Source organism: Coptis chinensis, chromosome 9 (genome assembly GCF_015680905.1).
Source record: "Coptis chinensis isolate HL-2020 chromosome 9, ASM1568090v1, whole genome shotgun sequence".
NCBI lineage: Eukaryota > Viridiplantae > Streptophyta > Magnoliopsida > Ranunculales > Ranunculaceae > Coptis > Coptis chinensis.
The window spans coordinates 69147263-69170412 of NC_141464.1; the positions used below are offsets into that span (position 1 = coordinate 69147263).

Consider the following 23150-nt stretch of genomic DNA (forward strand, 5'->3'; position numbering starts at 1 on the left):
ATATTATAGAAAGGAAAGGAAAATAAAAATAGTCTACTTTTTTCATAGTTTTTAAAGCATTTGTTTATCATGGAAAGAAAATGAGTTTTTCTATATGGAAACAAATGGAAAAAGTTTTGTAGGTTTTGTGTCTTTAGCTAAAATTTTTTGTAGAAAAAAAAAAAAAAGGAAATAGATAGATAGGGACTTACTACTAATACACTCTACTCAACAATACAATTATTCATTTTCATAGTTTTTGCAAACAAACTTGATTATTTTTTTTTCCAGTTTTTACTTTTCTTTTCCTACCAAACACATACCATTTAAAATTATTTCATTTCCATTCCATTCCATAGTGGACACAAACTTGATTATTTCTTTTTCCAGTTTTTACTTTTCTTTTCCTGCCAAACACATACCATTTAAAATTATTTCCTTTCACCTATTTTAAATTTAACAAACACACCCTAAGATTTACAACAATGTACTAAAATTAGAAATTAAACCCAAAACAAGAAAAATTTTAGGGGTCGAGATCTCTACAACCGGTTAGAGAGATCATCTCTGTAACCGTGTTATTTCACCATCAATTCAAATTCGAGATGTGTGTGTGCCTCGATATCTGTGTGTGTACTCCGAGATGTGTGTGTGTGCGTCGAGATACGAGATAGGTGTCTGGTACAGAACCCGGTTATGGAGGAACCGAACTCAAAATTTTATGCCTCGTTCAATAGCGATGTATGCCTCGTTCAATAGCGATGTTTGTGGCGTTTCCAGGATAACATGGCACGGTTAAATAAGCCAAGAATCAGGATAACCACGTAAAATTAACTATTGCGTCCAAGCCATTATACCAAGAGAAACTATATCATCCCCTTGAATTGGTAAAGGACGCTTTTCAATTCAGACCTATATAGATGTAAAATAAACAAAAACAAAATAATTTGATAAAATGAATATTAGAATTTTATTAGGGTGCTCAGACAGCCAAGGGTGATCTTCAACTTCTGAGTTAAACCCAGATCGGAAACTCTAGTCCTAATATAGACATCATCACCGCACCCCAAAACACATTCTCTATAATTCTCTATAAAAAATATTCATTGAAAATTAAAAAAAAAAAATTATAAAAGGATCCTAAAAATATATTAATTAAGATAATAAAAACAAGAAGCCCTTTCAGAGAATAAGGCCGAATGGAGGAATAAGGAGAAGCCCGTAGAAAGAGAAGTGGAGGTCAGTTGCTTTTATAGAAGACATTTGGAAATTAGGGTTTATAGAATCAACGGTGGAAGTGGAGAGCATACTTTTGTTTTGAGATGATCCAAGCCGTTCAATCTTAACTTTGATCAGTTAACCTAATGGCCCAACTCAAACTTTTGTTCGGCCCAACGTTAAGATACAATCATACAAAACATCCCAGGCTTAGCACCACGTACAACAATCCAGCCCATATACTGCATTGACCTTGACCCAAAATTCCATCCTCACTTTTCAGTGCAACAATAATCGTTGCCTCAAAGTTGTTTACCAAGCGTCATCGTCACTTTCTGTAACAACCGTGACGAATTGAAAGTTCAGTGCAACGATATCAATGTGCATTCTGGATAATTAGCGATACGAGAACAGAGAGAAAGGAGTAGGACTTGAATGACCTCAGACAAAATTTAGGGGAGAAGGGGGTAGAGAATGCAGAAAAGTAATGAACCATGTTTTTGGGATGGCTTATTAAACACTTGAGACTTCATCCTCCTACACATATTACAAAATATTAGGATATAGGTATTTATCGATATTCAATTTATGGATATGTATTATGGATATATCTTTCTCTTTGGGGATATTTGGCATTGTTTCACACATAGTATAAAATATCTCGATATATTGCGATATTTGTCGATATCTATCCAGATTTCAGAAAAAGATATATAAATATCCCGATATATTCAGAGATATATACGACTGTAAATATCGGCGATATTTCAACGATATTTGCGATATTTTGAGATATTTTGCGATATTTTGTATATGTAACAATTTTATTTAATATTTACCATTATATTTCAAATAAATATAAATAATGTATCATGATATATTAATAAATATCCACAATATCCACGATATTTATCGATATTTTGAATATATCTACGATATTTACATGTGAAACAATGTCAAATATCCCCAAAGAGAGAGATATAACCACGATACATATCCATAAATCAGAGATCGATAAATATCCATATCCTGATATTTTGTACAATAGTTTCACATGCAAATATCGTGGATATATCCAAAATATCGAAAAATATCGTAGATATTATAGATATTTCTTGATATATCATGATACATTATTTATATTTATTTGAAATATAATGGTAAATATTAAATAAAATTATTATATACACAAAATATCCCCAAATATCGCAAAATATCACAAAATATCGCAAATATCACAAATATCGTTGAAATATCACCGATATTTGCAGTCGTATATATCTCTGAACATATCATGATATTTATATATTTTTTTCTAGAATATGGATAGATATCCCCAAATATCAGGATATATCGGGATATTTTGTACTATGCTCCTACATGTACATGATACTAGCTGCTTGCTGCCAGTGTAACAAATTGCAAATTGGACGACACATAAAGAAATAGGAATACTTGGTCATATTGCATCTTATTACTAGTTCTTTCTCCCTGTTTCCTTAAAATTAACATACGCCACAAAAGAAATGAAAACGTCATAGTATACATAAATTATTTGAAGATACTTACGGTCGATACAATCTATGGAAAAAACTCAGAAGGTTCAGATAAAATAAGGTGTACTTTAAGATTCATCAAACAAGCAAAGTGATAGATAAAGAGTTAAAAAAAATGTAGCTCAAGGGTTACAATTGTAAGTTTTTTCAATGTAACGATAGATTTTTGATGTTTTGGGGTGAACGATTTGATGTTCTGTTTGATAGGGAATGATTGCACTCTTCTTAGGACAAGAGTTGCCTACGTATCAAGTTTCTAGGGGTAAACTTAAATCAAGCCTTACGTAGTTCATCTCTCTCTACTTATAGATATTTGAGTTGACCTTCTATATTTGCTCCAGGCCGTTTGTCAAGTGTAGATCCACATTGTGTGCTATCTTGATGATTCGTCATTACTCCTAATGTTATAAAGTTAATGTCTCCTTGATTGGTGCGTTGACTGAGCTCGTGATTCTTGTTGAATGATTTGCTTCCATATATGGTCAGAATGGCGAGATTTTGGACGACACGAAGTCCGGTCGATTTACAACGCATCTTGATAATGTGGTACGAGCTGATGGAGATACGACTTGGGTTGTGGACACGTGTGCTGTAGTGATCTGAAATGTAGAATGGAGGATACTTACAGTAACAAATCACGAATTCAAATTCCATCTTAAACCCAATGCAAAAGCAAAACAAACCCTCCCAACACATACGCAAAGTTGCTAACTGGCACGGCCCCTGATAATAGCTTCACCCCCTTGTTCTTCTTACGCCTGAGTGCCTGACCATGGTACTCAGATCATTAACCGTGACATTACCTCTAAGTATAAGCCTACATTGCTTCAACATATCAGCGCCTTTTTTATATCTTACAGTTGTATTCAACTCCACCTGGAACATCATTAACCCATCAAAAACCTCCCTTCTTGCGGTTTCCCAAGGTACTCTACAATTCCAACCATCTTTTGGTGATGAGTTATCTTATCAATTCCTTGACGACAGCTAGGGATTGACACACTCCTCACTGGAACGACAATTGGGTTATGGCCAAAATAAACAGTAACATTGAGGGTCGTAGTAATTAGTTCTTGGGAAACTTTTTCTTTCATGATCCCCAAGGTTGTTGAATTGAAGGACTAAGAAAACAGTGGTATTCTCCAAGTCATTAGAGGTTTTGTCGAGGGAAGGAACGTAGAAGTTTTCAATTGAGATAATAGGTGGAGAACCCACTACGCCAAGGCAGAGGAAGAAAGTGATAGTGTACCCTAAGCACTGCAAGCGGCAAGAATTTGAAGTTACCATAAACGAATTATATGATCTCACACAAGGTGAAACTTTGAAACCTTATTGAAGAGAATAACGATCTTATGTGGTTGCATCATCTACCTGCATCTATATACAGAGATAGGATGGTTTCTAGTAACGTTGGTTCTTCAAATCAAATTAGGATTCGTAGTTGTTATCAAATAAAGTACAATTTTTGTGCGCTAAAATAATAAGAAGGGTTAGCGACGAAAACGGTAATTACGATTTATTAGAAAATTTATATATGTATAGTTATGATTGTTGAGCAAGTTTTAAAAAGAACCGATGCGTATGCACGAGTCTATTTTCTATCTTTATATACTAGTAAATGGGCACGTGTGTTGCACGTGTTACAAAGATAATTATTTGGAAAAAGAGTGGGGATGGCATGTTATTTGCTAACTCATTAGTCATTTACACTCAAGAAAATTTTGAGCATAAGTACTGATTTAGAAAATACAAACAAAGATTTGCATTTACATTGAAATCCAGTATGCTCAAGCAAGTTCTGAATGACATTCTTACAAATAAACTACTATTTAATGCTTAATATATTTAGTTACAAAAACGAATTTGGCATAGCCCTCAAGGAAAAAAAAAAAAAACCTTCACATTGGCGTACAGTATGTGTCATATTCCGTGGTATTGGTATTTATGGTGCCAGTATAGAGGAGACCTCTTCCCACAGAAAATTTATGGTGAAATATGTTTAAGTTTATTTTGAGTGGACGGAGGTCCAAGACATTCCTAGTGAAGGGATGAAGCAAGTGCATCTCCTCCTTCAAGTCAATGGTAATTAGCTTTCCCAAAGAAACACCACAGATTCGACGTCCATTTGGTATTTCAACGTTGTACTGTCCCCTCAACTTGTTCATTTTGGTGGCTTAGACAGCCATCCTTTCTTTCTGAATCTTTGAATTCTGATTCCGGTGTAAGCTTTGAAAGATTATCTTAATAAAAATTCATCTTCACCAAAAAAAAAAAAAAAAGTCGATCAAATATACAAACAAATGGGAGATGGCGCAAGTGAAATTCTTGTTTGGGGAGGATGCCCGCTCAGCTTTATTCTTATCAACCTTGGTAAACAGCGCCTCCTACGGCAGATTTCTGTGGCTGAAACGGCTCTCCAGGTAGAGCAACCACGACTGAACCGAATCTCCTTTCATCGTAGCAAATTGGTGCCTAGCTAGCAAAAGTTTTATGGCCCAAGCGGCAGAGAGAAAGAAAGAAGTATTAAGTAGTTGGAATTAGTTTCGAAATATTGGTATCCCTTGTCTTTTGTCTTTTGATAGTGATATATATTCTACTGGAAGTCCCATAGGTATTGAATTGCCTAGAAATTGGACTCTAGACACTTTCTTTATTGTGTTTTTTGTCTAGAGAAAGACTAATATTATCTTTTGATTCTACTTTTTAATAACACCCCACTTTTTGAGTGTATTAACTGTTTTTAAAACTTCTTTTTTCTTCTTTTTACTACTTTTTACCATTTCATTTGTAATTGTCAATTTCTTCCACAAATAAATAATATGAAAATCTAATGTGCACAGAATTTGAAGCCACTCATCAAGCGGGTGCGCGTATTGCTCCAAGATGTACTGCAATCAAATAATACAATTGTCTTATAAAAAAAACCATTTGTCCTTTCACAATTTGAATTACATCAAACAAAACTTAAATATACTATTCAAAATTATCATAGATGCATTTTAAATTGTTAAAGTTGTATTAAAATTAGTTGTAATCAACATTATTTTTTTTCATTTTTGAAATTAGTTATTTTGATTAACCCACTACTTTGTAGATTTCAGATGAATTTTAGTTGGGACTAATAAAAGAGGTCAAAATTGTAAAAGTTGGTCTAAAATTTGAGACAGATTTCAAATTTCAGTTTTTATGAAAGAAAAACAAAATTTTTTTTTGCTATTTCCTATCAACTTAAAAAATTTAATTCTGTGTACCTATACCAAATTTTCTGATTGAATTGCTAATAATTCATTTGAAAATTCTTCTTTAATCCATTACCCTATATCATATATCGCACTATGAGCTACATTTGTTGTGCCGGAATGCCTGTTAGTTATAGTCAAATTTGTGTAAGCACTGGAAAGTTGAAACTGGCGCAAAGCGCGAATTTTATATCAATACGTTCAATGAAGTCTACTGGAAACGCCTGGAAGCACCGTTAAACAGTACATGTGTAAAGGAGCGTTTACTGGCTCTTGCTGAAAAATACAACGACAATTCGAAATCAAGTCCCAAGCTCCCGCACACACGGACTGCTATCTAATTTTTGTAGCACTCTTTAGTCTTTACTCTCAAATGGTGTGTTTCCCTCTCACTGCAGTTCTTTCTTTTTTGAATTCAGTTGCGGGCAATAGCAAATCAAAACTGTTTTTCATTTACAGGACAATTATCCATTTTTCAGTACAATGCTACCATCTGAAATGGCAGACGGCTTTTACCATTGGTCACAACCTATGGTCCAACGAGTACAAAACCAAGAATCAGGATAACCACGTAAAATTAACTATTGCGTCCAAGCCATTATACCAAGAGAAACTATATCATCCCCTTGAATTGGTAAAGGACGCTTTTCAATTCAGACCTATATAGATGTAAAATAAACAAAAACAAAATAATTTGATAAAAAGAATATTAGAATTTTATTAGGGGGTGCTCAGACAGCCAAGGGTCATCTTCAACTTCTGAGTTAAACCCAGATCGGAAACTCTAGTCCTAATATAGACATCATCACCGCAACCCAAAACACATTGTCTATAATTCTCTATAAAAAAAAATCATTGAAAATAAAAAATAAAAAATTATAAAAGGAACCTAAAAATATATTAATTAAGATAATGAAAACAAGAAGCCCCTTCAGAGAATAAGGCCAAATGGAGGAAAAAGGAGAAGCACGTAGAAAGAGAAGTGGAGGTCAGATGCGTTTATAGAAGACTTTTGGAAATTAGGGTTTATAGAATCAACGGCGGAAGTGGAGAGCATACTTTTGTTTTGAGATAATCCAAGCCGTTCAATCTTAACTTTGATTAGTTGACCTAATGGCCCAACTCAAACTTTTGTTTGGCCCAACGTTAAGATACAATCATACAAAACATTCCAGGCTTAGTACCACGGACAACAATCCAGCCCATATACTGCATTGACCTTGACCCAAAATTCCATCCTCCCTTTTCAGTGCAACAATAATCGTTGCCTGAAAGTTGTTTACCAAGCGTCATCGTCACTTTCAGTGTAACAACCGTGACGAATTGAAAGTTCAGTGCAACGATATCAATGTGCATTCTGGATAATTAGCGATACGAGAACAGAGAGAAAGGAGTAGGACTTGAATGACCTCAGACAAAATTTAGGGGAGAAGGGGGTGGTGGAGAATGCAGAAAAGTAATAAACCATGTTTTTGGGATGGCTTAAACACTTGAGACTTCATCCTCCTACATGTACATGATACTAGTTGCTTGCTGCCAGTGTAACAAATTGCAAATTGGACGACACAGAAAGAAATAGGAATACTTGGTCATCTGGCATCTTATTACTAGTTATTTCTCTCTGTTTCCTTAAAATTAACACAAACGCCACAAAAGAAATGAAAACGTCATAGTATACAGAAATTATTTGAAGATACTTACGGTCGATACAATCTATGGAAAAAACTCGAAGGTGTTGGCGTTATCCCTCACATGAGGAGGAATGAAATTTATTCTGCGTGGAAATGTTTGAGCGACCCGTCTTGCGTGGAAGACTTCCGAGTACCCTCAGTAGCGACCAGCTTTCGACTTGGTCTTGCCTCGAAGTGACCCAGCCTACCAAGTTTATTTTCAGAAGAAATTGTAGACCGCGAGTTTGCAATAAGAGTTAGAGTTTTTGGCAAAACCTAACACCCATAAAACACACAAGAGACATCACAAAAGTCAGAGAAAACCCAATCTTGAAAGCTATCAAGATTGAGAGATAACCTTTATAGAGAGAGAACCCTGTAAAGAGATAAGAGTGATCTAGTAAGGTGAGAGACTGAAATGAGAGATTGTAATCTTCTTTCCCACTTCATAAAGAACTAGCTCTTGTGGAAGTAGGCACCATTGGCCGAACCATGGTATATCTTTGTGTTGTGGTATGTGTTTAATTCTGCTTTACATTATTATTTGTTGTTAATAGTTGTTTAGCGAGTTAGACATGTTAGTATAGGTTGTAGTTGATATTTAGAATTTGTCTGGAGTTGAATTGTGTTCAAATACGAGTTATCTGTGTAGTGGGGGAATCGATTGGTATTGGTATAAACCCCAACAAATGGTATCAGAACCTTGGTTATATTAGCCTAGGGTGTTATCCAAATCTTGGTTGGAAGGTGTTTAACAAAATTCCTGAGAGAAGATTTAAGTTTAAATAACTTGTAGAAATGGACCATTCCATGAACACTCGCATGACGAGTCTGAATAGGAAGAACTATAACATTTGAAAAGCCAAGATGGAAGACTTGCTTTATTGTAAGGACTTGACACAACCCATTGAGAATGGAGGAGAAAAATCGGAAATGGTTGCTGCGACTGAGTGGAACAAGCTTGACAGAAAAGCAATTAGGTACATTCGATAGTGGATTGACGACAGTGTCTTTCACCATGTATCCCAAGAGACAACAACTTTTGGCTTGTGGAAGAAACTCGAAGACCTTTATGAGAGGAAGTCGGGCGGAAACAAAGTGTTGGTCGTTAAGAAGTTTGCCGACACGAAGTACCAAAAAGGTTCTTCAATGTCTGAGCATCTTAACGAAACACAGAATATCATCAATCAGATGCATTTGATGAAGATTAATTTGGGAGGTGAAGTTTAGGCTTTGTTTCTATTAGGTTCTCTACCCAAAAGTTAGGAGACATTAGCAGTCTCTCTACACGGAGCAGCCAAGGATGGAATTGTTACCATGAAGATGGCTACCACGTCTTTGTTGAATGAGGAGACTAGAAGGAGTTCAAAAGGCAACTCCTCTCGCTCAGAGATCCTTGTCATTGAGAAACGATGGAGAGGTAGATACAGAAAACCATCTCGTTCTAGAGGTGATGACAGAAGTAAATCTAGGGGTGAAGCTAGAACTCATAAGGCAGAGAGGCAATGTTACTATTGTGCCACCAAGGGCCACTTCAGATATGAGTGCAGAACACTGAAGAAGGATGAGAAGAATAACTATGTACATGAATACATGGTGCAGAGGAATGGAAACACAGGCAGAGATACTACTACACTAGTCGACGACTTAGTGGGAATTATGTCAGATTATGGTGTGTGTTGTCTTAGTACCTCATGTCAGGATACAAAGTGGGTGATAGATCTGGGGAGCATCCTATCCGTCACACAATCGCGATTGCGGGGAATTCTTCACTACCTACAGTGGTGGTGAATATGGTAAAGTGAAGATGGGTAATAGTGGTGCCTCGAAGATTATAGGCATTGGAGATGTTCATGTAGAAACCAATGTCGGCTACACCTTGACACTCAAGGATGTAAGACATGTCCTTGACATTCGGCTAAGCCTAATTTCGGCTAGGAAATTAGATGACGATAACTTTGTAAACTCGTTTGGTAACGGGGTATGGAAATTGAGCATAGGTTCCATTGTAGCAACCAGAGGGAAGAAAACTTGCTCTCTTTACAAACCACAGACTAGTTTGTGTAAAGCAGAAGTGAATGCGGCAGAAGAAGAAGCTTCCTCCGAACTGTGGCATAAAAGACTGTGTCATATGGGCATAAAATGGATGGAAGTTCTTGGTAAGCAAAAGGCCTTGCCAGACATCAAAGGTACACATTTAAATACATGTACTCACTGTTTGGTAGGAAAACAACACAGGGTGTCTTTCCAAAGATTCCCGTCTCACAGAAAAGACAATGTCCTTGAACTAGTGCACACAAACTTATGTAGTCATATAAAAGTGAAGTCCCACGGGGGAGCTTCATACTTCGTGACCTTCATTGATGATGCGTTAAAAAAGATATGGGCATATAGTCTGAAGACCAAGGATGAAGTACTTGGTGTGTTTGAGAAATTCCATAGTATGGTGGAAAGAGAGACTGGGAAGTTGTTGAAGTGTATTCACTCAGATAATGAGGGTGAGTACATTGGGCCGTTTGAAGAGTATTGCCAGAGTCATTGGATTCGTCATGAGCAGACCGTTCCCAAGACACCGCAACAGAATGGAATAGCAGAGAAAATGAACATGTATTATTGTAGAGAGGATGAGATGCATGTTGTCTCACTCTAAGCTACCTAGAACCTACTGGGTAGAAGCAATACGTACAGCCGTGCATGTGATCAACCTATCGCCGTCAAAGCCTCTAAATAGTGATTATCCAGAGAGAGTATGGTCAGGCAGAGATGTTGATTGTGGATAATTTAGGGTATTTGGGTGCAAGACATTTGTGCATATTTCGAAGGATGAGAGATCCAAGCTTGATGACAAAGCCAAGCAATGCATTTTTCTGGGTTATGGAGATGAAAAGTTTGGTTACAAACTCTATGATCCGATTAACAAGAAGGTAATCCGAAGTTGAGATGTTGTGTTCTTGGAAGACCAAACCATAACAGACTTTGAGGAGGGTGAGAAGCTACAGGATTTCACCAATGATCTTGTTGATTCATAACCAGAAGTTCCTACTGTGGAACGTGGAGAAGGCATTGAGAATGCAGAGAACCATGAGTTTGAAGCTCATGATGAGAATCCTATTACTCATGATGGGATATAACCTATTGGTATAGAAGATGCAGATGCGATGCATTAACCACCACCAGAGCAAGCAGAAGTGCATCCTCCTGAGGCACCAGCAGATGGGGCAAAGAGGTCAAGCAGAGAGAGACTAGCTTCAACCATGTATCCACCACATACGTATGTTCTACTATTGGATGGTGGAGAACCTATGTACTATCAAGAGGCACTTGAAGGTACAGACAAAGAGAAGTGGTTGAAGGCCATGCATGACGAGATGGATTCTTTGCATAAAAATCACACTTATGAGTTAGTTGAGAAACCGCAAGGACGAAAATTTCTCAAGAATAAGTGGATATACAAAGTCAAGCATGAGGAGAACAATCCTCACCCAAGGCACAAAGCTCGCCTTATTGTGAAGGGATTCGGTCAAAGAAAAGGAATTGACTTTGATGAGATTTTCTCTCCTGTAGTGAAGATGACTTCTATCCGGGTAGTATTGGGTATAACCGCAAGTATGAACCTAGAAGTTGAGCAGCTAGATGTTAAGACAACTTTTCTTCATGGAGACCTTGAAGAAGATGTCTACATGGACCAACCACAGGGGTTTGAGGTCAAAGGCAAGGAGCACCTAGTATGCAAGCTGATAAAGAGCTTGTATGGGTTGAAGTAAGCACCAAGACAGTGGTACATAAAGTTTGATTCCTTTATGGCAAAGCAAGAATACAAGAAGTCTGCTTCCAATCATTGTGTGTTTGTTCAGAGATTTCCAGATGGGGATTTCATAGTGCTATTGCTGTATGTGGATGATATGTTGATAGTTGGCCCAAACATTAATAAGATATCCAAGCTGAAAAAAGACTTGAGTAAGTCCTTTGAGATGAAGGATTTGGGTCAAGCAAAGAAAATACTTGGGATGCGGATCACTCGTGACAGAAAGAGTGGAAAGTTGTGGCTTTCTCAAGAAAGCTACATTGAGAAGGTGCTGAAGAGATTCAACATGGATCAAGCGAAGCCAGTCAGTTGTCCGCTTGGTGGCCAGTTCCACATGACCAAATAGATATGTCCAAAGGGTGAGCATGAGCAGAGTCAGATGGAAAAGATTCCTTATGCATCCACAATGAGCAGCTTGATGTACGTAATGATGTGTACAAGACCGGATATTGCTTTCGCCATTGGTGTTGTAAGCCGCTTTCTGTCAAATCTGGGGAAGGAGCATTGGGAAGGTGTTAAGTGGATATTGAGATATCTCAAGGACACTTCCAAATCGTGTTTGTGCTTTGGTGGAGGTAAGCCCTTACTTGAAGGCTACACTGATGTATACATGGCAGGTGATGTTGACTCGATGAAGTCCACCTCCGGTTATCTGGTTACTTTTGCAGGGGGAGCAGTTTCTTGGCAATCAAAGTTGCAAAAGTGTGTTGCCCTCTCCACTACAAAAGCCGAGTAGATTGTAGCCACTGAGTGTTGCAAAGAGTTTCTATGGATGAAGAGGTTCTTCAACGAACTAGGGCTAAAGCAGAAACAGTTTGTAGTTCTATGTGACAGTCAGAGCGTCATCCATTTGAGCAAGAATCCGAGTTTCCATTCTAGATCCAAGCACATACATGTGCATTATCATTGGATTAGAGAAGTACTCGAAGACAAGCATTTATGTATCGAGAAGATCTATACCAACAAGAACGAGTCGGATATGATGACCAAAGTCTTACCGAAAGGTAAGTTTGATGTTTGTTGTGCTATTGTCGGAATGGCAGCACACTCCTCCTGTTGATTTGGAAATTGCATGGAGGTAGCCCCCCTCACTGTTCGGGAAGGGGAGATTGTTGGCGTTATCCCTCACATGAAGAGGAACGAAGTTCATTCTGCATGGAAATGTTTGAGCCGACCGCCGCCGATTGGTTTTGACCAAGCGCGACCGCTACCATGGTGGAATACTTCCAATACCTTCAGCGCGACCTGCGCTCGACTTGGTCTTGCCCGTGGCGCGACCCACGCCCAAGTCTATTTTCAGAAGAAATTGTGGACCGCGAGTTTGCAATAAGAGTTAGAGTTTTTGGCAAAACCTAACACCCATAAAACACACGAGAGGCAACACAAAAGTCAGAGAAAACCCAATCTTGAAAGCTATCAAGATTGAGAGATAACCTTTATAGAGAGACAACCCTATAAAGAGATAAAAGTGATCTAGTAAGGTGAAAGACTAAAAGGAGAGATTGTAATCTTCTTTCCCACTTTATAAAGAACTAGCTCTTGTGGAAGTAGGCACCATTGGTCGAACCACGGTATATCTTTGTGTTGTGGTATGCGTTTAATTCTGCTTTACATTATTATCTGTTGTTAATAGTTGTTTAGCGAGTTGGGCATGTTAGTATAGGTTGTAGTTGATATTTAGAATTTGTCTGGAGTTGAATTATGTTCAAATACGAGTTATTTGTGTAGTGGGGGAATCAATTGGTATTGGTATAAACCCTAACAGAAGGTTCAGATAAAATAAGGTGTACTTTAAGATTCATCAAACAAGCAAAGTGATAGATAAAGAGTTAAAAAATGTAGCTCAAGGATTACAATTGCAAGTTTTTTCCATGTAACAAATCACGAATTCAAATTCCATCTTAAAACCAATGCAAAAGCAAAACAAACCCTCCCAACACATATGCAAAGTTGCTAACTGGCACGGCCGCTGATAATAGCTTCACCCCCTTGTTCTTCTTACGCCTGAGTGCCTGACCATGGTACCCAGATCATTAACCGTGACATTACCACTAAGAGCATTCCTAATGCAAGCCACTATTATTCACCTCCACGTAGGCAGTATTTCCCCTCTTTTCCACCGTTTTGGTGAAAAGCAAGGTGAGGCTGCCTATGCAAAGGTGAAAAGTAATCTCGGACAGGATGTTGGATTCCGTCTGAATGTAAAAATCGAAAAAAAATGCACCGGACGGAATGAAACATCCCGTCTGAAGTTAAAAAAAAAAACGAAAATACGCGAGACGGAATCCACCATCCCGTCCGAAAAAAAAAAAAAAAAAACCCGGTTTTTTTTTTTCTAAAAAAAACACACAAGACGGAATCCAACATTCCGTCCGAAGTTCACAACTCAGCCACTATTTTGTTGAAGGTTTCACCCTCATTTTGACTTGGGAAAATAGTCACCTTTAATTTCACTTTTGCATTAGGAAAGGTTTAAACCATTTGGAGGTGAATATTTTCACATTCCCACCATATCCACCTGCATTGGGAATGCTCTAAGTATAAGCCTACAACGCTTCAACATATTAGCGCCTTTTTTATATCTCACAGTTGTATTCAACTCCACCTGGAACATCATTGTCCCATCAAAAACCTCCCTTCTTGCGGTTTCCCAAGGTACTCCTACAGTCAGGGGCGGCCCTGAGGACAGTCCACACAAGCAGGACTCTGGGGCCCCCAAATTTTAACCTAAAAAGGGCCCCAAATTATAAGTTCATTTGACACATATTTATAAATTTCACACACCATTACCATGTTCAACAGCTCAAGCTTCTTTAATATCAGCATTACCAGCCATAGTAATCCACCTACAAATCTAATTATTTTTAAGTTTTAATTTATCGAGTTTATGACTATTTAGTACCATGAACTTTCGTTTTTTTTTCTAAATGGTACCCAAACTTTGTTTCTCGCCTATTCGTACTACGAAGTTTCAATTTGTTTCAATTTAGTACATTATTTAATTTTCCATCCAATTTCATCCAATTTTACTAACGGCGTTAGCACTATTCACACAACACTATTCATGTGAACAATGTTTTTTCAAAAATTCAAATTTTGAAAAAAAAAACAAAAAACACTATTCGCGTGAACAATGTTTTCACTATTCACGTGAACAGTTTTTTTTTTTTTTTTAAGAATCTTTAAAATTAATTCTTTAATGAAAAATAATAAAAAATACTATTCATGTGAACAGTGTGTGTGTGTGTGTTTTTTTTTTTGGTTTTGTAATAATCTTTAATCAATCTTAAAAATTAGATTATTACAAAATATATATAAAAAAAAAAAAAAAACTGCTCATGTGAATAGTAAAAACACTGTTAATGTGAATAATGTTTTTTTAATTATTTTTCATTAAAGAATTAATTTTAAAGATTCTTAAAAAAACTGTTCAAGTGAATAATATTTTTTTTTTCAAAATTTGAATTTTTGAGAAAACACTGTTCACGTGAATAGTGATGTGTGAATAGTGCTAACGCTGTTAGTGAAATTGGACGGAATTGGATGGAAAATTAATTGAGGTACTAAATTGAAACAAATTGAAACTTTGTGGTACGAATAGGCGAGAAACAAAGTTCGGATACCATTTAAGAAAAAATGTGAAAGTTCGTAGTACTAAATAGTCATTAACTCTAATTTATCCGGTGTAAAATTAGGCCTCTGCTTTAGGAATTCGACTAGGGCCCCCGTCAACTCAGGGCTGCCCCTGCCTACAGTTCCAACCATCTCTTGGCGATGAGTTATCTTATCAATTCCTTGACGACATTTAGGGCTTGACACACTCCCTACTGGAACGCCAAAATAAATGGTAACATTGAGGGTCGTAGTAAGTTCTTGGAAAACTTTTTCTTTCACAAACTCCAAGGTTGTTGAATTTAAGGTCTAAGATATTCTCCAAGCTATTAGAGGTTTTGTCAAGGGTAGGAGGGTAGGAACGTAGAAGTTTTCAATTGAGATAATAGGTGCAGAACCCACTAAGTCAAGGCAGAGGAAGAAAGTGATAGTGTACCGTACCCCAAGCACTACAGGCGACAAGAATTTGAAGTTACCATAAATGGATTATACGATCTCACACAAGACGAAACTTTGAAACCTTGTTGAAGAGAATAACGATTTCATGTGGTTGCATCATCTACCTGCATCTATATACCCTAGATAGGATGTTTCTAGTAACGTTGGTTCTTCAAATCAAATTAGGATTCGTAGTTGTTATCAAATAAAGTACAATTTTTGTGCGCTAAAATAATAATAGGAAGGGTTAGCGAGAAAATGGGAATGACAATTTGTTAGAAAATTTATATATGTATAGTTATGATTGTTGAGCAAGTTTTAAAAAGAGTCGGTGCGTATGCACGAGTCTATTTTCTATCCTAGAAATTGGGCACTAGACACTTTTTTCAGTGTGTTTTTTGTCTAGAGAAAAACCAATATTATCTTTTGATTCTATTCCAATTTTAGCAACACGTCACTTTTTGGGTGTATTAACTGTTTTTAAAATTTCTTATTTCTCCTTTTTACCCTTTCATTTGTAACTGCCAATTTCTTCCACAAATAAATAATACAAAAATCTAATGTGTGCTGGCTGTAGGTGTGTGTGTCAATCGAGGAGACTCATCAGGCAAGGGTGCGTGTGTATTGTTCCAAAATGTACTGCAATCAAATAATACAATTGTCTTATAAAAAAACACCATTTGTCCTTTCACAATTTCATAATTTGAATTTCATCAAGCTTAAACATACTATTCAAAATTATCAGAGATGCATTTTAAATTATTAAAGCTATATTGAAATTAGTTGTAATCAACATACATTTTTTCTTTTTTTGAAGTTGATGTTTTCCACATTGTTTTGGTCTCTCCAGAAATTCATCTAACTTTTAATTGGAATTTTGTAGATTTTGGATGAATTTTAGTTATTTTGATTAACCTACTATTTTTTTGGTAACTAATTTAGTTCGTAGCTTTTTTTTTTTGTTGGTAGTTGGCTTTTTTAGTTGGGACTAATAAAAGAGGTCAAAATTATAAAAGTCAGTCTGAAATTTGAGACAGATGTCAAATTTCAGTTTTTATGGAGGAAAAACAAATTTTTTTTTTGCTATTTCCTCTTAACTTTAGAAATTTGCGTCTATGTACCTATACCCAATTTCCTGATTTTCTATCTATATATAATAATATTAAAACTCCCATAACAGGTATTTTTCGAGCTCTTTTAAAATTCCACGTCATCAACTCCTATTAAAATGAGAATTCATCTCTTATTGAAAAAATAAATTATAGCAATTCTAATTAAAACGGGAATCATTCTCCTATCATAATGGGAATCCCCTATTGAAAAAGAAAAATCTAGCATTTCTAATTAAAACGAGGATCTCTTTCCTATTAAAAACGGGATCCATCCACCAATTAAAAAACGGGTTTTTAAAACTTAAATAAAACAATTTGTTGATAAATGAAAATGGGTTTTTAAGACTTGATTAAAACAATTTGTTAGGAAATTAAAACGGAACGGGTTAGCGACGAAAATGGGAATCACAATTTATTAGAAAATTTCTAAATGTATAGTTATGATTGTTGAGCAAGTTTTTAAAAGAGCCGGTGCATATGCACGGGTCTATTTTCTAGTTTTAATATTAAAGCTCTCACCTATTTATTTTCGAGCTCTATTAAAATTTCACATCATCATCTCCTATTAAAACGAGAATTTCTCCCCTTATTGAAAAGAGAAATTCTAACACTTTTAATTAAAACAAGAATTATTATCCTACTAAATTAAGACAACTATTAAAACGGGATCCCTCCCCAAATAAAAAAGAGGTTTTAAAACTCAATTAAGGCAAATTGTTAGTTTATTAAAACGTATCGGTCGGGATCCCCCCAAATTAAAAACGCGGTTTTAAAGCTCAATTAAAACAATTTATTAAGAAATTAAAATGAAATTTTTTTCCAATTAAAATGTACAATAATTTATTATGAAATTTGTATATGTTATTGAGCAAATTTTTAAACAGATTTTGGGTTTAATGTCCCTCACCAAAAAATTGTTACACAAAAACCCCCCAGGAGCGAACAAATGCATAAAACCTCCCTATTATTTAAAACATAACATCAAAGCCAAAACAGACCAAAAAACCCCTGTAAAAACCGGGCAAACGTCATCAATCTTTACTTATAATTTCGGTTTAAGGACAAATTGGGCTGACGTCATCCTATGTAAATTTGTATTTACTTATGACAATATAAAATTACATAGTCTTCTTAACCTATTTAAATTTAAATTTTTATATGAATTTTTTTTTCATAGGAAAATTTAAATTTACATGCATAGTATTTTTACATATTAAAATTTAAATTTACATATGTAAATTTAAGTTTTCATATGAAAATGTAAATTTACATATGACAATATAAAATTACAGAATCTTCTTAACCTATTTAAATTTAAATTTACATATATTCTGTGAGGGAAATTTTCAAACCCAAAAGTTACTATATAAATTTAAGTTTTTATAACTCCAATGACTATGTAAATTTAAATTTAAGTTACTATATATATATATATATATATATATATATATATATATATATATATATATATATATGTGTGTGTGTGTGTGTGTGTGTGTGTGTGTGTAAAAATACATTTATATATAGTCGGGAAAATTTCAATCCCAAAAGGGTAAAAAAGGAAATAATATAAAATGGTAAATAAAAACAGACTAGATTTTATCTCTTTTTTGGAAAGCAGGGATGTTATTTAACGAGACCTAAATAATAGGGATGTTATATGATATGGGGAAATGGGAGGGAGTTTATACTCAATTGAGTTAGAACCAAGGGGCTGAGCCTTATTTCTTGAATTTTTAAAAGAGGCGGTGCATATACACGGGCCTACTTTCTGTACACACAATATTTCTCACTACTCATTACTCAATGGTCGAATGGTCAAAATATTAATATTAATATATAAAAAGCAATTCAACAATCCTAAACATTAGAAACTCGTATAAAAAGCATAACCAAAATTTGGGAATTTAAAATTGTATAGGAATATTATTTCAAATGCATGCAAATCATGATTCATATAGTATTATGCACAAAACAGTTCATTAGTTCAAAATGAATACAATTTTTTCCTTTATTTGATGTAAAACCCTTTATGCATTATTAATACATATATAATAGCTACTTATTGGGAAAAACAAAAAATAAAATAAAATAAACATTATCGAGCCCCTTCTTTTTGCACTAGTTTTACATACATCCGCTAGTGCTGCGTATTCAGTTTGTTTGTCATTTAGAGTTATAGGCGTGATACTTAGATGATTGGATTGTGATTGGTGACATAGAACAGGTCGCAATATCGTTACACATTATCCGAGAAGTAGGGCCATCATTAGGGTTCGTCTTTAATGAAAACAAGACATAGAACTTTTGGCCATTAGTGGACCCATGACACTCTAATCTCGTTTTTTCCCCTATTAGTAAATCTTGGCTGCAGCTTAGGGTTAGATTACTTGGTGGAGTAGTCAGTATGGACACATCTTTTATCTCTGGTCTTGTTAGTAAGTGTGTTGAGAAAAGTCTTAAGCTGCTGAATCACTAGCGTAGCTAAAAGACCCCCAATATGAATTGACACTCTTACGAGCATGTGTAGTGTAACGCCCGTATTTAAAATACGTATTTAGTTATTAATTAATTAATTTATTTAAAAATTTGCTGGATTGGATTTGGATATGTGGGCCTGGTTTCTGGGCCCGAATCTGTGTTAGGCTTGGGTTTCACACCCAAGTATATAATCACATTGTTCTATAGAATAGGGTTTTTAGAGAATAAAAAAATAATAAAAATGGAGGTGGCTTGTTTGCTCGAGCGTTGGAGCGCGACGACTCGGACTCGGAGGAATTCGTGGAGCTTGGGATTAAGGTGAGTAGCTATTTTGCGATTTCACCGGATTTATGGTTTTCGTGTATCGGTGTATACTGTCTAATGTTTATGTTTTTTTTTATACTGCTCATTATATTGTTTTATTCGACGTCGTGTTTGTCGGGTTGTTAAAACTCTAGTGAAACTCGGATATTGAAATGGAACTATCGAACTGTAATACTGTGGTGGGGGCTATTTTATTTGAACTGTCGAAGCTTCGAGGAGCGTTAATGGAGGCGCGAATCTTCTCCTCTATAATACTGTGATACTGTGGGGGGTGTCAATACTTTTTGTTGAAGCCGTTATTGTGTATTATGGGATTGGTTAGTGGTGTTTTCGATGGGTGGTAAGGTGCTGCCAAAGCTTGGAGGCGTTAATGGCGCCGGTGGTTGGGTTGTTTTTGGGTTTAATTGGAGTGTGAGGCTTTTACCTAGACTAGTGTATAGTTGATTGTAGTGAGGGTGCGTGAGGGCTATCGAGTGGAGCTTGTAGAAGCCATTAATGGCGGCCAGAAGTTTACAGATCTAGTTTTAGTGAAGTTTGTGAATTCCAGAAATTGAGGATTTCGTGTTTGTTAAAGTGTTGGGGGTTTGCACCCTCTTCATTTTCGGTTGGTTTGTTTGGGGTGGTGTGTTAAGGTTTTGTGGTGGCTGGAGGAAGAGAAGCCTGGAGAAGATGAACAGTAGCCGATTTGGGCTTTGGGCCTTGGGCTAAAGCCTTTAGGTTTGTTAGTTGGGCTGGAGTTAAGTTAGTTGGGTTTGGGCTGGTTTAGATTAAGTTGGTTGGGCCAAAAACTAACTAGATTTCTTGGGCCAGTTTCATTAGTGTGTTGGGCCATTTTCAGTTTAGTCTTTGGGCCCAAGATTAGTTTAGTTTGTTATGGGGCCAGTTTCATTTTAGTGGTTTGTGGGCCGAATCAATTAAGGTTTTGGGCCAGTTTAAGTTTCATTTTCTGTTAGCTTGGGTCGAACCCAATTAGCTTTCTTTGGACCGGTTTTGCTGTTTTTGTTTTGGGCTTGGTCCATATGTTTTAAAGTGGGTCAGGTTGATTCACTAGGCCAGTGTAGACTTTTGGGGCCGGGTTCTAAGGTTTGGGCTTGGCCAGTTGGGTCCAAACCATTACCTTGGTCATGAGCCCATAAGCCATGCACTTTGCCCTTAGCCATGAACCATGGCTATGATCCTGAACCTGTCGAACATGGAAACGACAGTTTGACTTTGAAAATGATGTGTTGACTTTGACTTTGACCGTTGACTTTGACCTTTGACCGTTGACTGTGGAATGTTGACTTTTTCCCCTTTTTCACATATTAAAGAATATGGACAAAAGTAGTAATAAAATATTGTCGATATTGTATAACTTTGTTTATCATTATCTAATTAAGATTTGACGTAAGTAGTGGGTAAAGCATATAAATATTGGCACGTAACTGAGGGGAATTCTGATAACAAGACTTAGATATATAGGTTTTTATGAGTATTCAATTATATACGGATTTAGATTCATGGACTTTAGATTTTTGGGGATTTGATTGTGGACTGTGGACTGTTTAATTGTGCTCCGTTTTATGTTGTAAATTGTATGGACAAATCAAATACTAAAATGCTGTGGAAGCTTGTAGAAATTTGGTTGTCATTATCTAATTAAGATTTGACGTTGATATTGTGACATTATATAATATGTTGAGATATATATATTAAATGCAATAGTCTTGGAGGAATAAATGTATAAACGCCCCATTATTTTATCTATGAGATGCTACTAGGAGGTAGTAGAGTATTTGTGGATATTTTCCACGAGAGTGTGGCGTAGTGCAATAATATATTGACACGTGAAAGAATGAAAGTGGTTATGAGATATTATTGAGATATTTCTAAATATTGTGGCTTAGTGCAATAATGTATTTGACATGCACGTGATATAGTGAAATGATTATGAGTCATAAATATATGACACCTGAATAAATTACGTAACGAAAATCCTAGAACCTGACTACCACAACTCATGTGATTTGCCCTGTGTGGGCGTATGTGATATGATTGGCCCTTGTGTAGGGTGTATATATAAGATGCTGATTGACCCATTTGTTGGGCAATCGTAGCCGAATAGTGGCTTGATTATTCCGTTCGCAAAATAGAACGAGATGCGCGATATTTTATGTCGAATAGTAATAGTACTTACATAATGGCTTTCGTGTGAGGGTTACCTGGTGTGCGGCATCCCGCTCAGTGTAGTTACGCACGGAGTGGTTCATTATGTAAGGGGAGGCATGTGGATGTACATGTTCGGCGTTGGGAAGCGATTGTGGTAGCCAGGGAAACTAAATAAGACATAGATACGACGTGATTTTAGGGACACACAAAGAAAGTCTTAAATAATATAATTATGGTAATATGTTGGTTAATGATGTATCTTTAGATAGATGATTGTATATGGTTTTGCAGAAGTGTGGGTCAAACTAATTACTTGGGCAGAGACGACCCACTCTGTAATTGAGCATGAAATGCAGTAAGTATAGAATATGTTTGACTAGTTATTAGTTTAGTTAGAACCTAAGGCGCCTCGTGGAGGAACTAAATGCCTTTTTATTATGCGTATGGTTTGTTGTGTGGTTAGTGGGAATTTAAGGCGCCTCAGTGGAGGAACTACCTGCCTTACTTATTGTACTTAAGGATGTTGTATTAGTCGTTAAAAGTTAAGGCGCCTCGGTGGAGGAACTAACTGCCGTATGGATTGTGTATATATTTGGTATAAGTATATGTTGTATTTTAGAGCTACTCACACCAGCATTTTTATAATGTTGATCCGATTTGCATGTTTGCTTATCGGGTGTGTTCATTAAATGAACATAGTTGATAAGTCTTTGACAGTTTAGTGTTGAAGAAGATTGGTTGTCGCTTGTGGTTTTGCGTTAAGTGTCGCATTTCAAGATAGGCTTTGTTTTCCTTTGAGGTGATATAGATTTTTCGGTTGAGATAATGTTATTTGCATTTTCATTTGTTAATTTTTGTAATGAAGAGGACTTTTGTTAATTTGAAATTTTTATTGGTTTTAAATTATCCGTGATATTTAAACCGCTTTTATGGGTTTTTGGGAGTTGAGAGTGCGTCACACCTCGAAGATCGAAGAGTCGGGAACAAATATTGTTTTTCCGAATTCTGTCGAAATTCGGGGTGTGACATGTAGGGTTACCTAAATTGATATTTGCTCGACGTATTTGTCTACTTGTTCACTTTAGGAAAGTAGCGAATATGTTTGACTATGGTCTCCGGTCTGCTGTTCATGGCATTGTTGTTTATGATGGAACTAGTTTCGATGATCTTCAGTGGCATTTGTCAACCCTTCCACTCCGTTTTGGTGGTCTTGGTATCTGTTATGCAGAAGATGTCAACACATTTTCCTTTGTAGCCTCACAGATTCAGACCGATTAGCTCCAAAACCACATTTTTAGATATCGTAAACACACACTCCTATGGGTAATGTGTTTGATAACGCAACTGCTGAACTGCGTATGCATCTTCCTGATCTTGACCAAATTATTACAGGTCTTGAGAGGGAATTTAACTTGTCAGATCGTCAGAAAGATGTTATTAGTTGTGTATAGTATGGACATGTCAAAGACTTTCTCCTTGCTATTCCTATGGGTGGTCTTAGACAACGTATGTCGCCGGTTGAGTATCGGGCTATTCTTCGTTACCGCCTCATGATCCCTTTGTATACT

The 23150-nt window shown here is 36.2% G+C and overlaps 4 non-coding genes across 4 annotated transcripts; all 4 read right to left on the reverse strand.

Moving 5' to 3' along the window:
* Positions 1-738: 738 nt before the first annotated feature.
* LOC147477647 (small nucleolar RNA snoR80) lies at positions 739-868 on the reverse strand. The gene has a single exon (XR_015210001.1). It is a non-coding gene; the product is annotated as a small nucleolar RNA snoR80 (small nucleolar RNA).
* Positions 869-953: 85 nt separating this feature from the next.
* Positions 954-1048, reverse strand: LOC147477648 (small nucleolar RNA Z157/R69/R10). The gene has a single exon (XR_015210008.1). It is a non-coding gene; the product is annotated as a small nucleolar RNA Z157/R69/R10 (small nucleolar RNA).
* Positions 1049-6488: 5440 nt separating this feature from the next.
* On the reverse strand, positions 6489-6628 carry LOC147477649 (small nucleolar RNA snoR80). Its single transcript, XR_015210003.1, has one exon. It is a non-coding gene; the product is annotated as a small nucleolar RNA snoR80 (small nucleolar RNA).
* An 87-nt stretch (positions 6629-6715) lies between these two features.
* Positions 6716-6810, reverse strand: LOC147477650 (small nucleolar RNA Z157/R69/R10). Its single transcript, XR_015210009.1, has one exon. It is a non-coding gene; the product is annotated as a small nucleolar RNA Z157/R69/R10 (small nucleolar RNA).
* Between the last annotated feature and the right edge of the window lie 16340 nt (positions 6811-23150).